This window comes from Eumetopias jubatus, unplaced genomic scaffold, assembly GCF_037043125.1.
Source record: "Eumetopias jubatus isolate StellerSeaLion01/CBP00866 unplaced genomic scaffold, mEumJub1_p1.0 scaffold_2, whole genome shotgun sequence".
In the NCBI taxonomy this organism is placed as follows: Eukaryota; Metazoa; Chordata; class Mammalia; order Carnivora; family Otariidae; genus Eumetopias; species Eumetopias jubatus.
Genome location: NW_028274808.1, coordinates 81,290,971 through 81,307,323, shown reverse-complemented (window position 1 = coordinate 81,307,323; position 16,353 = coordinate 81,290,971). Strand labels below are relative to the sequence as shown.

The 16,353-nt window shown below is 41.3% G+C and overlaps 1 protein-coding gene across 3 annotated transcripts in view; it reads right to left on the bottom strand.

The window, feature by feature from the left end:
- ZNF827 (zinc finger protein 827) overlaps nt 1-16,353 on the bottom strand; it is a 171,762-nt gene that overhangs the window by 40,222 nt on the left and 115,187 nt on the right. The window lies entirely within an intron of this gene.

Genomic DNA, 16,353 nt, shown 5'->3' with positions numbered 1-16,353 from the left:
AAACATCCTGGTTGGCTTATTTATGCATAAAAAAAAAATCCACTTTCTCAAAATGGATGCAGTTTTCCTTAAATTCATTTCTTTTTTTATAACTTGTTCTAATATGTGGTGTGCTACTCTGAAGGGCAGCCACTATTGCTAGGGAACAATTAGTTGACTTAAGAACTTCTTTTTTTTTTAACTATAAAATCCCTTAAGTGGAGATTTGTTTAAAATTGCAAAGCCGGGGCGCCTGGGTGGCTCAGTCGTTAAGCGTCTGCCTTTGGCTCAGGTCATGGATCCCGGGGTCCTGGGATCGAGCCCCCCATCGGGCTCCCTGCTCCGCGGGAAGCCTGCTTCTCCCTCTTTCACTGCCCCCTGCTTGTGTTCCCTCTCTCACTGTGTCTCTGTCAAATAAATAAATAAAATCTTAAAAAAAAAAAAATTGCAAAGCCCTTTTAGAGATTTTTGACCAGCGTGCTTTCACATGCAGCAAGGAAACGAACACACACACACACACACACACACACACACACACAAGTGAAAATGGATATCATTGGACCACTGGTAAAGGTCTGTCTCTCCACCCTCGCCCCTTATCCCAGCGAATTTTGAAGCTTGCATCATCCTGGAGGAAACTGTAATTCACACTCACTCTGGAGCTCAATATTAAGTAGTCAACCTCACAGCTAGCCAACGAGGAGTGGACTATTTATTTTATCATTGAAACATATTATCTCACTCCCTATCTTAGCAAACTGCCTCTGAATGGCTTGGCTGAAAAATGATACGGTAACAGGTCTAGACTAGAGAATCACCTACTCTATTCTGGTGGCCAAAACAAAACAAAACAACCACTTAAAAATGTAGCAGCTAAAAATATATATTTGTATAATGCAAGTCTTGAAAAGTCTATGAAGAAGCTACGTTTCCTCAGATATTATGGGTAACAAAATATTTTTTTTAAAGGGATTTCAACATCTGAGGATTATTGGCGATATGTGGGATACGGCATATATGCCAAAGGGTTGTCTTGAACCTGAATCCATCAGTGATGGTAGCAATCTTACTTAGTAACTAGGTTTTTGATAATTTAGTACTTGCTGGTCTTTCTCAGTATGGAAGGCAAAGAAATTCCTTATTCAGTACTATTTCCATGAATGGGGCAAAGGCGAATCCCCCACTCCAAAAGATTCATAGTATGTGCTAGCAAATATGAGTCCTTCTGATTGTCAGTAATGCATGTATGTAACAAATATTTAGGAATTCTGTTGTAAATAATGAATTTTATTGTCGTACACAATATAATTGGGTATAACATTTGTAAAATGCCATCATTAGTGGTTTTAGGATTGTAAATCACCTTTTCATTGCCAGAACTGGCAAAACACACATATACAATAGCCTCTAGGCACTCTTTGTAAGCATCTGTTAGAGTAATTTGCAATTTTATTGGCGAATTCATAGTTCCCTGACAGAACTCTTTACAAATAATACTGGAGCAATTCTTGTGTGAAGCTAAAGTCACTCTTCTTATGAAGGCATTCACTTTTCTACAATGAATTCTAAATAATGAACTTGTCTTGTTGTTTTAAAAAATTTCTGATCTCAAATTCTGTAAGTTTTAAGCTTTTTTATTAGGTTGAATTGTTAGACTTTTTCCATAAATATTCAGTTAAATATCTAGATAGCCATTTTTAAATAACTGAGAAAGAAAAATCAAAATTTCAACTTAACAGTAAAAATATAATCTCTTTTAAAATAACTCAATAGTAAGAAAAATTAAAAGAGACAAATATTGGGCAACACTTACAACCAATAATTAATTATTAAAGGGATATGCATCCCTTAAGTAAAACAGATTCCCTCCACTTAATAAAAATAATATTCAACAAATTAAATTAACTTTCTTTGCCTCTCTTATCTTTATGCACGGCTTCTCTGTTTCCATTAAGCCTTTCAGGGGACTTTATTCGGGCTTTAAAGATTAAATAAGAAAGAGTCAGATTAACTTTTTAAAATGGAAGCGAGATTATGCCATTTCTCTGCTCGAAACATTCCACTGGTTCCTGGCATACTTGCAGTAAAACCCCAAGTCCCTGCTCTTTACCACGAAGCCCTATAAGCTATTCTTTATTTCCCTCTGGCCATCACTTCCTCATGCCAAATTCACCCTCACCTCAGGCCTTGTAGTTACTCCTCCCTTTGCCCAGAACACTCTAACCACCGCCCCCCCCCCCCCCCCCCCGCCCCGTGGTGTATGGTGCAACAAGACCAGCTCGAGGTATCTGCTCCATACCTTTTACCTCTCTTAGCTTTCTCCACCACCCTACCTTAGTGACCCCCCCCGCTTAGTTTTCCCATGATGTTATTATATAGTACATATAAATATATATAACATGTTCTTAGGATATTATTACATATATGTATATATATGTGTGTGTGTGTACATATTATAAACATTCTGTATAACTATTTGTTTGTCTGCCTTTCTCCCTCAAGTGTAAACCCCATAAGGACAGAGATTTCATTTTGTTCACTGCTGTTCCCCAGGACCTAAAAAGTACCTGGTATATAATAGCTGCTCATTTAAGTATTTGTTGGATGAGTGAATGAATTGTCTTTTCATCCCATTGGTACACACACCTCACCATGGCTTTTCACACTGTTCATCAGATATTTAATGATACTCAGATCCTTTTATTTTTATTTTATTTTTATTATTGTTATTTTTTTTGAAGTAGGCTCCTTGCAGGGGATTGAACTTCACGACCTGAGCTGAGATCAGGAGTCAGATGCTTAACTGACTGAGCCCCCAGGTGCCCCTAACTCAGATCCTTTTATACTTAATCCTAATCACATAACATCTCAGGGTCCCCCAACCCTAATGGAGTAAAATGCAGACAATCGAAGGGGGAGTCAGTGAACCCGTCTGTAGCCACAGAGAGAGTCCTTGTAACTGACCTCTTCTATTAGGAAACTAAACAGATGCAGCAGAAATGTGAATACTCATTATTTTTTTTGATAGAACTATGGAAAATATCCTCCAGAGCAGCTATCATTTTATTAATTATTCCTAAATGAAGGTCGTTTATGAGACCAGTGGTGCAATGCAATCGTACAGCGGAGTGTTTACCAAAACACTATTTCCACGACCAAGTTAAATACGATGGTGTTCAGTCCTCTAGCAGCGGGTGCCCTAAGGTAAATTTAATCTCCTTTATAAAGTTCAAAATAAGTAACCATCGTGAAGCTTCAACCGTTCCTCAAGTGAGCTGAGTAAGGACCCAAACTGAAATATATATTTAAACGAGTGTGGTCATATTTGTATTTCACATGAGGGTTTCACAGCCCTTTGTTAGTAACTTGCAGGATTTAACAGAAAATTTTAGAAATGTCTCTGCCAACATTCGTTCATGGTAAGACAAGACGTTTAGGAGCCCTCAACAAAAGACCCATCTTGCGTGTGACCGTAATAATTATTACAGTGTAACTTAAATCATGGTGAACCTTATCTTTGCTCCTTAACACCTTTCTCCCTCTAATAAATTAGTTTTCTTTCTTTATAAAAGTGTTCCATGGTCATGATAGAAAACGAGAAGAACAGAGACAAGTGGGAAAAAAAAAGAAACACAACCACAGATCCGTCACCACTCAAAGACAACTGCTACGAACATTTTGGTGAACTTTCATTTTTATTCCTTTTTCATGTCCAAATGCCTTTTTAAAAAAACATTAATTACTATGAAAGACATGTAATTCAAGGCAAGTCTTAGTATGACACCAGAGATGGTATTTTTAAAATACCACATTTTCGAGTGATAAAAGTAACAGTTGGGAGATAGACCGGAGTGCTTTAAAAATTAACATTTTTCATAAAAATGAAAACCAATTTGGCCAAAAATAGTGTCAAAAATAACTTTCCCATACCGAAAGCATGCCTACATGTTAAAAGCATTTGCAAGAGTACACATTTTTTTTTTTTCTGAGTAAAATTTTCCCCTGCTTTTCTTTTGGCAAGTACCTACACAGTACATACAAAATTAGTGAGCAAGAAAATAATTGGTATGAGTCATTTTGCCTGAAAGACAAAATAGTTACCTAAAATCCATATAGCCAATTAATTCTTGCCGCCATACTCTAGCAAAGACTGACAGCCGGAGTTTGGACCTAATCTTTTTTTTGTAAATTGTTCTTCTTTGAGCTATCTGCCTCCCTAATTATTCTGTTTCCCCAGCCTTTCTCTCCTTCCTATAATACGGCTGATTTCCCAGATAACCTCACCCCTGCCTTCCCCGGGACCCACCCATTCATGAATCTTTCGATTGAACGTCCCTGAGCCTAATTCCATTCAAGTTAAAAGAGAAGCAACTGATTGAGTGACTCATTCCTGGATACTTAAGGCAGGAACTAGATTCTGCAGATGGATGAGTCATTTTGACTGGGAAGCCTGGATGGGAAAAAGTACCCGAGGGTGCGTGTAACAGAGGATGGGGAAATCATGAAGGTAGTAGGTGCCAATAAACACAAGGCATGAAAACAGTATGTCTTAGTCTGAGGTACTTTGATATCTTAAGATGGGTTCTACTTTCCAAACACCGCTTACAAGGTTTTTTTTCCCTGACATTTTCATCTCTTCTCGCTGAAAATATTTCCATTCACATTTGTTGCTTTTGGTAAGTCTACCATTTTTTTCTGGGGTCATATTTAAATGTGGTTCTGTGGAAGCTGATCTTGTCCAAAGCTCCAGGCATATCATGACAGAAACTTCCAGAAAGATCTGGTGTCAAGCATTCAGCACCAGAGTGTACAAGGTAATTTCTCCTTTGTTCAAAATGAAGGGAGCTTGTTGATGTTTTCTGATTATAAAAATAATATATGCTTATTGTGAAATGGAAGTCCATAAAATACAAGTAAAAATCACTTGAAATCCTAAGCAACGGAGACAGCAGCTAATATTTCTATATCTATCCTTCGTGATTTTTTTCCTGTATGCACATATTTTATAAACGATGGGATCATACCCATTCAAGGGGATTTGGAACCTGCTTTACGTTCTCAGGAACTGTACAAAACAGTCACTGAACTGGCTTTCAGCTGGGGTTGCTCACTGAAGGAAGATGGCTAACAATCCCTGCTTTGTCTATATTTTTAGTAGTTCACTTAATTTACAGATTATTCATTAAGGCTCCGAGTCATCATATGTGTAAATGACAGATTCTAAAAAAGAAAAGTGATTTGAACATACACTTTACTTTTTTTAATTTTGAGAAGTTATAAAAGTAACGCAAATTAATGGTTAAAAAACTAGAACAAAGGATATAAACTTAAAAATAAAAGAATACCTCTTCCTTACTACCCCTCTCCTCCCAATCCCAGTCCCTTTCACTCCTTGGTGGAAATCACCGTTAACAGTTTATCTGTTGAGAAATTATCTATGCACATGCAAGCATATTATGTGCACATAAATGCATCACCTTTTTTTTTTTTTAACACAAATGTGATCCTGTTACACATGCTGTCTGTAGCCAGTTTTTTTGGTGTTCTGTAAATCTAACATTATCTCTTGGACATCTTTTTAAATAAATTCCTATAGATTTCCTTCATCCTTTTTATTGGCTGTGGAGTTTTCCATGCAACGTCCCATGGCTCATTTCATCCACTCCCTACCTATGGACATTGAATTTGTTTCAAATCTCTATGCAGCAAAGTGCATCCCTGCCCATATACTTTCGTATTACTTGTTCAAGTCTATTTGTAGATTAAATTCCTAGAACATCAGGTTCGAAGCTCACAAAATAACACAGAGCATCGTATTTCTCTGTAACTTAGAGAACTCATTTCTCATTTACGGGTTTAATAGAGCATTTAATGGAAATCTTGCCACATGTAAGCCCCACAATGGCTCATAATAGAAAAAAGGGAAGGAAAAGTTGAGATGAGATAGAATGCAGAAGTGCTGAGAGTACAGGGAGCGGAGGGCAAGAACGGCTATGCATGTGAGTTCATTTCCAGCTCTAACAGGGCCGACTCTGTTGTCTCTTGTAGAGGTGAGGAGAGAGGTGTAAGACAAGGGAGCTGTGTAGCCTGAGAGCTGGAGAAAACGGCTTCTCTCTTTCACACGTTAAGAAGCAACTGAGGAAGTGTCAGAGGATTTGTGGAACATGTTTCCCAACCAAGAGGAAAAAGCCATATATAATTTTTTAATGATTTGAAAGGAAAAAAAAAAAGATGTTTTCATTTCCAGAGAGATTCAGGCCTGAATTCAAATCTGTCTCACACAAAGTTTCTCTTTAGTATTTTTTTTCAAGATTTTATTTATTTGAGAGAGAGAGTGCGCATGAGTGGGGGCGGCAGGGAGAGCAGAGGGAGAGGGAGAAGCAGACTCCCCGCTGAGTGGAGAGCCCCACTCAGGGCTCAATCCTGGGACTCCGGGATCATGACCTGAGCAGAAGGCAGTTGCCTAACTGACTGAGCCACCCAGGTGCCCCCTCTTTTGTATTTATGAAACTCCTATGTGAACTTTTGCCCTATTTGGATCAAAACATAACACTGCCCTTTAATAAAACAATTTACATTAAAAGAGAAGCTCGTTTGATAAAGCAGTTGGCTCACGGATGGGAACAAATTCTGTATGAAATAATTCCAAGCTTTTTAATATGAGATTAATGACCTAGGGGCTTTTATGCCTGGGAAGTTTATTATTACACATGAAAATCAGTGTAATAATAACAGTAATTCAGCTACTGGCCTTTCACATCATACTGCCTCAACTTTTCTTGTACTTCCATTTTATACTCTCTGACTTCGGAAATGCTGCCCTAGAGTTTCTTTGGTGGTTGGCAGTTAGATCTATATCTAAGGTGAAAAAAAATGAACACAACAGCCCGGCAATCTTTCTCTTGTCAAGCTAAGCCGTTTAATTCTAAAAAAGAGAGTTACATCATGGTAGTGTGGTACTCACATTAGATAGAGAGACCAACTATATTTGGAAAGGGCTTTACTGCACATCTTATATTTATAAAGGGATCCATTTTTATCTGTAGTCAAAAACAGATCTGTGTTATAATCAAAGCCTTATCAGATCCCTCATTAGACATTTAACACTAGTTCTTAAAAACAACGTGGTTTTCAACAATATGCTTTCGTCCCAAGATTTGATGGGCAACTATAATAGGTGCTAGCTTCTGGGAGATAGAATGATCAACAAGACTGTTTATGCCCACCAAAGAGCTTCCAGTTAATTAAGAAAGTGATGAGTAAACAGGAATTCTGAATATCCAAGGGCCTCAAAGAAAGTGGTGGCTAATCCAGTTTGGGAGTGGCAGGGAACGATTTCCAAAGAAAATACAGACTATCAAAAGACAAAAACAAAAACCAACCACCCCAAACCAACAGGTAGTGTATAAGAGAATGCATGTGCAAAGTTTAGACTTTATCCAAAGGGCAATGGGAAGCCAGCAGGGCCAAAGGGGACATGATGAGATCCGCCTTCTAAAAAGGTTATGACTGCAGGATGGAGAGAAGGGCCTGGTGGGGGTGACCTTGGACATGGGGAGACCTGCCAGAGGCTGTTTTGTAATCCAGGGGACCAACGATGGAGACCTGAATGAAGTTATTGGCAGTTAGGACCGAAAGAAAAGAATGCATTTAGGAGAGAGCTGTGGGGAAGTGGGCGGGGGGGGGGGGGGCGGGAATCAGCTTGGGAGGAAAGGTAACTGAGCGGAAGTGGAGGGGGAGGAAGAGGGAATCATGAAAGACAGGCAGCAAATGCGTCATCCTCACTGATCTTCAGTGGTCACCTGGCCTTTATTACTTCAACGCCACCTTCCCACTACCAGCACCTGCATATGGTTCCCAAGGGCTCTCTCTGGCCACTGAAGCCTGCTTTGTCCACCTGTGCAGGAGGCCAGACTATTAGGGAATTGACTCTTGAGAGCAGGTTTGACTGATCGATGATTGACCGCATAAACGTCCCAGCTCTCTGACCTCTCAGGTAGGAAAATCTGAGGTGTGCACCCTCCACTGCTTCCCAGTGAAATTAGCCTCCAACTGTTCACAGCAAGTGACCTGTTGGATGACATTCCCTTTACTGGCTGCCTTCTTTTCCTTGGCTCACTTCCCCGCTCCTCTCCCGGTGTTTCCTGTGTCACTTCCTAAAAAACTAAACGCACTCAAATCTTTGTCTCAGGATCTCCTCCTAAGGAAACCCAAACAAATCGTGTCCAACCTTAAAGTTTATGTCATGGTGAGTGATGATGATGATGCCATCCACTAGGATAGAAAACAGCAGAAGAGAGAGGAGGGCTTTAATCAATTAATCAATCAACAATTAATTAGTTTTGGAAGGGACAGGGGACGGTGGGGGAAATATTATGCTTAGTTTGGGGACCTGTTGACTTGAAAGAGCTTGATGGACTTCTGCATGGGATATCTCAATAGAACTCCAGCAGATGGTACGGGGAACTAAATATCACTAAGCAAATTCAAAGACTGCCCATACTTTCATGCTTTTAGTTAACTTTTCTTTTCTGGATGATACATTGAGGACAGAAATGATAAGTACGCCGAAAAGGAAAGATGCTGCATGAGGGAGAGCTGCCAAAAAATGAAGCCCCTGACTGTCCTTCCTATAATGACATCAAGAAAGGGCTGTGGTGTGACGCGGGGGTATCTTTCTTACCAGGGGAGAAGCACTCATTTGGCCTACAGATGGGAATCCAGAATGCGTTTGTTTAAATGAAAATAGATGGTCTAGTTTGTAATGACTTTTCTTTTTTTCTACCCTGGTTACTGGAGGGCAGTGGCTGCCCTGAAAGGGAATAAACACAAAGAAGAAATTGCATGAAATGAGAATATGTATTTTTGATAGTAAAGGAATGGAAGAACATATTGTATATACAGAAAAGACCTTGTAGATTGAATTAGTCAGTCCCAAACTGAAGCCAGAGGTTACCACATTCCAATTTTCAAACAAATACTCCTCATCATCCATTACCCATACTTGAGAATTTGGCCTTTTATTCATTCTCGAGGCACCTCAATAGTCTTTGCAAAAGTAAAAATCACCATCACAGGCACTGCTAAGGCCTTGTAAATGGTGTGCAGAAAATTTTATGTGAGCACATACGTATTTGCTGTGCTCACAGGAAGATACTGGGCCAGGGCCAAAGTGGACACAGCCCCCCAGGCTTCTGGATGTTACATTCCCCACAAAGAACAAACATGAAAGTGTTGATGATTATCTTCAGTACCAAGCGATTCAACCCCTGTGCCATCTGGGCAGAGATCAAGAGGCTTAGCCAAACAACCACAGCTGGGTTCCCCCCGCCCCCGGTTTTCGTGGCTCTTCATAGAGAGCTCAAGTGAGGCATCCAAACTGGATACAAGTTTCTCCTTGGCAAAGCTCACCACCCTTAAAAAAAAGTGTGCACTTCAGTGTGTGAAGCCCATAATTCTTGGTCTGCAGAGACCCCATTAGTGACAGTTTTGAGAAGGGCTAACTTGGACACCAAGTTGACCGTGCCTGATGCAAGCACTTTGTCTACAAGGATTTTTGAAAGGAGTCAACAGCTCTTTTGGAACTTGCCTATGCTCTAAGACCAAAGTAGGCAGGCGAGGGGCAGATGGGGCCAGTTGTGAGCACATTTTTTTTAGCCTCAAATAACATTATCTGGATCAGGAAGACCCAGCACAATGAAAACTTCCCCCCTCTGGTAAACAGCTGGACAGACTACAGCTCATCTACAGCAAGGACATCAAAGAAATGCTATAAGGGGTACAGAATAGCTTTCCAATTTGAAACACAACAGGAATCAGATCTATCAGCCTACATGTCATTTAGTTCAGGGCAATAAGTTTGTGCTACAAATGGAAATGTTCCTGCAGACTAAAAGGTGGATAACTGAAAGACCGCTGTCCTCATCATCACTGCCGTAGTCTCTGAAGTGAACGCGCACTCAGATTCATGGCTTGGAGGTGACCTCTTGGCATCTAGACCCACCCATTTGTGAATAAGCCAATTAGCCCTAACAAACGCAGAAATACTGTCATGGTACACAGCCTGGTGAATTTTCACAAAATTACATATGCATGCAATCAGCAGCCAGATAGAGAAACAGAACATCCTAGCTTCCTAGAAACCCTTCTTGCACCCCTTCCCAGCCTCTACCAACCCCAGTACTGAATTACTTATGGCGACTGTCCCTCCCCCAACTCTTAGTGGGGGTGGTGGAATTTCAGGTGGTGGAATCCCAGCACTCTAGTTTGGGCCCTGCAAAGAAAATAAAGGCACGGGGACTGACGTGCCTGATGGCAGAGTCTTTGACAAAGAGGGGATATGGAAAAAGTCTCGGAGGCCTTCTATTCTCTTTCTACTGGAAACCGCACTAGAATTACACGGGGGTTCTCCTGATTCCCAGTCTAGAACCTTTTCTTCTGTACTGCTGACCAGATCCCCACTACCTTCAGCACTCCGCATTTTATTTCATCAGGAGATTTTTAGAGTTTCCTGAAATGATGTCTATGGCTTAGATGACCTTTAAAAATTATGGAAAATAAACATGAACACTTTCTTTAGTTTTCTTAACTGAAAGAAACATTTTAAGGGATGATGACTACTTGGTATCTAAGTATATTAAAGGAAGAAAGAAAGGAGGGAAACAGAAGAAGACAAAATTAGAATTACATGAATAAACAGTATATTCTTATCTAGTAACTTCTTTGCAATATCTTACAAGGAGGGCCACTTTTTATTCCTGGCCAAAAGAGAGCAATCCATCAGTGAGACTTCAAACGCCAAGTGTGGGTCCCTGGGAGCAAACACTGCAGAGACGCATGCCCTTGGCTCATTGCCAGGGACACCCCACCTGACTTAGCAGGCAGTGATGACGGGCCAGAAAGACAATGTACTGTGCAGTTCTGGGTTTGAATTCCAGTGCTGCCTGCCTCTCACCAACGGCAGGACTTTGTACAAGCTATTACATCTCTCTGCAAAAGGTACAAACTTCCAGTGACAAGACAAATAAGTCATGGGGATGTAACGAAGGCATGGTGACTATAGTTAACGTTATCGTATTGCTAATCTTTTTTTTTAAAGATTTTATTTATTTATTTGAGAGAGAGAGAATGAGAGACAGAGAGCACAAGAGGGAAGAGGGTCAGAGGGAGAAGCAGACTCCCCGCTGAGCAGGGAGCCCGATATGGGACTCGGTCCCGGGACTCCAGGATCATGACCTGAGCTGAAGGCAGTCGCTTAACCAACTGAGCCACCCAGGTGCCCCTCGTATTGCTAATCTTTAAGCTGCTACGAGAGTAGATCTTAAAAAGTTCTCATCATGAGAAAAAAAATTTGTAACTATGTATGATGGTGGGTATTACCTAAACTTACTGTGGTAATCATTTTACAATATATGTATCCAATCATTATGTTGTATACCTTTAACAGAATCTTATATGTCAATCATATCTCAATAAAACGGGGGGAAAAGTTATTAAATCTTTCTGAACCTCCAGTCACTCATTTGTAAAGGAAGCATAATTCCTGTGTCTCAATGAGTTGTCTTCAGGATTAAATGGGATGACGTAGGTCCTGTGCCCTAATAACTACATTTGACCTTGAACAACATGGGGGTGTTAGGGGTACCAACCCCATGCAGTCGAAAATCTGCATATAACTTCTGACTCCCCCAAAACTGAAGTACTAATATCATACTGTTGACCAGTAGCCTTACCAATAATATAGAGTCAATTAACACGTTTTATATGTTGTATGCACTGTATAGTGTATTCTTTTTTTTTAAGACTTTATTTATTTATTTGACAGAGAGAGAGAGCACAAGCAGGGGGAGTGGCAGGCAGAGGGAGAGGGAGAAGCAGGCTCCCCGCCGAGAAGGGAGCCCAATGCAGGACTCTATCCCAGGACCCCGGGATCATGACCTGAGCTGAAGACAGCTGCTTAACTGACTGAGCCACCCAGGCATCCCTGTATACTGTATTCTTACAATAAAGTCATCTAGAGAAAAGAAAATCATAAGGAAGAGAAAATACATTTATAGTACCGTACTGTATTTATCGAAAAAAAAAAAGCTGCATGTAAGTGGATCCATATTAGCTTCCTTTCCCGTGCACAAGGAATTTGTGGAATCAAAAAGGACCTTAAGCTACAAAGCGATACACACCAACAACACTCAACGTTCTACTCTTTATCTGTGACTTAGTCTGAATTTAAAATGAATCTGCTGTGTTTGAAAAAGGATTAAAGAAAACACTTTGCTATAATCCAGGACAGCTCCGTCTGTCTGCCTGTCTATCTCTCTCTCTCTCTGAGCTGGTAAGGGTTAACGTAAAGGAAGGTGACGTGCACATCTTCTAAGCCAGCAGTCTGAAAGAGGTCATCCCTAACCGGCCAGGAGTTGGGCTGGCTGACAGTCAGCTGCGGGGCGGGGGGGGGGGTGTCGAGGGGAGTCAGTCAATGCAAGGTATGCTTCATCTAGATCTCAGCCAAGTATATGAGATGATACCCCTTGTATTAGATTGATGGGCAGAACAGAGGGAGGAAAACAAATCGAGAATTGGCCTGGTGACAAGGCCGGCCACTCCAAACCAGTCTTTTTAACTTAACAGCAGATCCTGATGGGCAGAGTACGTTCTGTAAAGGACTCGACTTTCCCTGAGTTCTTTACGTCTTGTTTCCGTGTTCTGTAAACCACAAGGACGACCAAAGGTGCCGTTTTCTTTTGCAGGGGCGCTGGCAAATAATGAGGGTGGGGGTGGACAAATGTAATTGTTGGTACATTTTGCATTGTCTAGCTCTGAGCTCCCTCTGAAATATCAAACAGAAGCATGTGTACCTCCAAACTGCGAGAGAGAATTCCAGAGAGACCCACATTTCCCTTCGCACCCGCTCTGGTTGTGTTTTTGTTTTCCGGCTTAACACAGAGCAAACATACTGTGCCTTCAAAATCATCATCAAACAGGATGGAAGCTCCACATTGTCTGAAGGGGGTAGAAGTTTCTCCTCTTGAGAGTCTTTGCTTCCGGAAGGATGCCAGGCCAACAGGGAGCGGCTGCAGGTGGGACGGTCCCACATCCACTCTGCATACAGATCAACCTGCGGTAACCTGAGAAACACCTGACCCCACGCTCTTTCCTCTATGAATGTAAATCTTCTACAAAGTGAGACCACTACAAATTAGACAAAGTAGCTTAGATTCTACACGGCTGGTAATTTCTATCTCCCCCATAATGGGAAAGTGCTTTTATTTCTTTTGGGAAATCACCATCAGCACCACCACCACCCAGGGTACACTCCATCATCTATTCATGGCTTCCAGGATATCTGGTCCCCCCATCCCTCCAGCAGAAGGGGACAGCAGGTTTGAACTCATCATTTTATTAAGCATTCCTGCTGTTACCTCTGTCTAAGACAGTCACAGCAAGTAAAAATGTTAGGTCTTGGCACGTGAACATTCTTTGGTTCTCAGGGAAGTCAGTCTAGAAATAGTGGCACCAACGAAGGCCAGGACACTGTGAAGCTCTGTGTTTATTCTGTTTCTCTGGGATGGTGGCAGCTGTGTGTCTCAGATACCATCTGCCGAAGGCAAATGCCTAGTTAACTGTGCTATTCTCGATTTCTTCACAGTCCACAGTCCTACCCACCTCTCCCCACTTTGCTATCCCCCGTACCGCTTGCTTCCTTCTCCACAGGCCTGAGACACATTCGCAATGTGCAGGTTGGATCCCTTTGGTCTGGAGCTGTTTGGGTGCTCTCATATGGCGCACCTCCTCTGCCCCACGGTCTGACTCCACAGGTGTTTAGAAGAGAGTTTCATCCCATTGAGAGAAGGTATATAAACACATGCCAATATATACTGCTCAATTAATGCTGTGGGTCTTCAGCATTTGCAAGGGACTTCTTAGATCGGAACTAGGCTTGTTAAATCTCATTAATTAGGGTCTCTCCTAATTGGGAATCTGAGACAATTCTTTGGGCTGATATTTATCTTTGCATTATCTCTCGAAAGAAGAAATTTGCTAAGTAAATAAAGAACAGAAATAATATTTTAATGGTAATGTTCAAACTACTGAAGAGATTTCTAAGGACTCTGAGGCTTTTATTTACACACTAACCACACATTATTTTCTGCCTAGTCACTACCTGTCTCCTTCCTGGCTTCCCCGTTTCTGCACAAACACTATTCCTCCCTAATTCAACCTGCTTCTCGCAAAGTTCACCAGTCTCCCAAACCAGTGAACTAGCCCTTTGTCTGCCTCTCCTACCCACCTCTTCCTTTTCTCTTTAACCCAGACCCTTGTTAATAACCCCGCCTCAGCATGAGAACATCCCCACTGGACTCTTCTTGCTTGCCACATCTCCAGTGATTTAGCAATCTGCTGCCCACTAAGTCTTCTGAAATTTTTCTATAAGAATCCTTGACTCTTATGCCTTTGAACCTTAAGATCCTCAACTGTAGCTTTAATTTCTTTGCTTCCAGCACGGCATTTAGCAGAGTACTGGAATACCTATAGGTCCACAGTGTCTATCTGAGACCCCTGGGCTCTGATGTATTTGGGGATTCATACTTTTTCTTATTTCAGAATGCTAATATGGTGCCTAAGACATATTTTACATAACACTCCAGTGGGCCTTCATAATCAAACATGTTGATATTTCTGTAACGAAATGGATGAATTTCATGCTTGGCGGTACATATGGGCTATAAATAGCCTCCCATTAAGTTTTGCCACCAAGTAACTTACTTAAAAAATTGTGGTTGGAAGAGCTTTTCGGATTTCAGAGTTGTGGGTAAGGGACTGGGGAGCTGCAGTAGGAATACAAGGGCCATCTATTGCTATCCAGACCTGAAAGAGATGTTTTCTTGAAAAGTCTCCGTATTGCAGTCCTTTGTTAATTCAGATTGGTCTTCTCCACAATTCGTCCAAATTATTGAGGCTTTCCTTATAAAACATGTGTTCAGATTATGAGAACTTTGTGATTACAAAGTTGTCCTTGTCATTTTTAATTTTTCTAATTTTGATTCCATTTCTAAAGCATTTTCACTTTTTTTTTAAGATTTTATTTATTTGACAGAAAGAGACACAGCGAGAGCAGGAACACAAGCAGGGGGAGTGGGAGAGGGAGAAGCAGGCTTCCCGCCGAGCAGGGAGCCTGATGCAGGGCTTGAACCCAGGAACCTGAGATCATGACCTGAGCCAAAGGCAGATGCCTAACGACTGAGCCACTCAGGCGACCCTCACCTTATTTTTTTTAAAATATCTTTTTAGTTGTCTCTTTTAGCAAAATGTAAATACAGTCATTTTGCTTGTCCTCTGCCTAAAGGCTTTTTGGAGTATAGAGTGATTATCTCTCAGAACGGTAGATTTACATTTTAAAAATCCCAGTTATGCTGACTTCCCACCCAAAATAAAAGTTAACTTTTTAAGTGTGAGTTTATCTAATTTGTAATGCGTCTGTCAAGCAAACCACAGAAACACCCTCTATACGCAGTTAAACATACACTGATATCACTCTTTGAGGTCGGGTTGTAACTTGACCAATAAACCCTTCTTAAAATATAGCCAAGCCAAACATTAAGCCAGCAATGCAGGGTTTGTATATACATCACGGGATGCTGGCTGTATGGGTCACAGCACTCTGACAGGCAGTTCCCAGGCAGTTATTTTGACATTAGAAAGTCACAATCCATCAACTTAACAGCAGGGTGATAATTTGGGGACCTGGGAGATGGCTATTCAAAATGACACTGTGGGAAGTAAACAGTAGTTCAAATAGTCCCTGTTTGAGAATGAAGATATTGACCAAGCAGAATTTCTTTCCACCTCTAGAACCAGATATTATGTAATGTGTTTTTGTGTAAGCATGTTATTTATGGTGTTTGAATAGAAAAGTCCTGCAAAGCTAAAAAGCGTGTAGGTATCTGGACTCTTTGGGGATGAGAAGAAATGGATCTGTCATCACAAGACTAAAGGGTGACAAAGAGCTGCCTTTCCTCCCACTGTTTGTCACAAACTACTTCCAGTGACCTGTGATACCCCCACGCCAATATTTCATAAAATGCCACTTGGCTTTTTCCAAATTGCAAAATACTCAGATCTCCCAGCCATCTGTGACACCAGTCTCCTTGGGTGTGTGGAGGACACTTGGACTTTATTATTGCAGCGGTTCCTGGCCAACAGCCCTGCTATGAGCTTCTCCTGAACCCTCGTAACCCTGGTCTCCCACACTCTCCTGGACAAGTGAATGGGTGGAGAGGCCACGGAGAGCTTCTGAAATTCTCTCAATGACTGGAACTAAGGTTACAACAGCAGGAAGCTTCCTGGCTGCTATACTGGTATTGGGGTGGGGGTGGGACG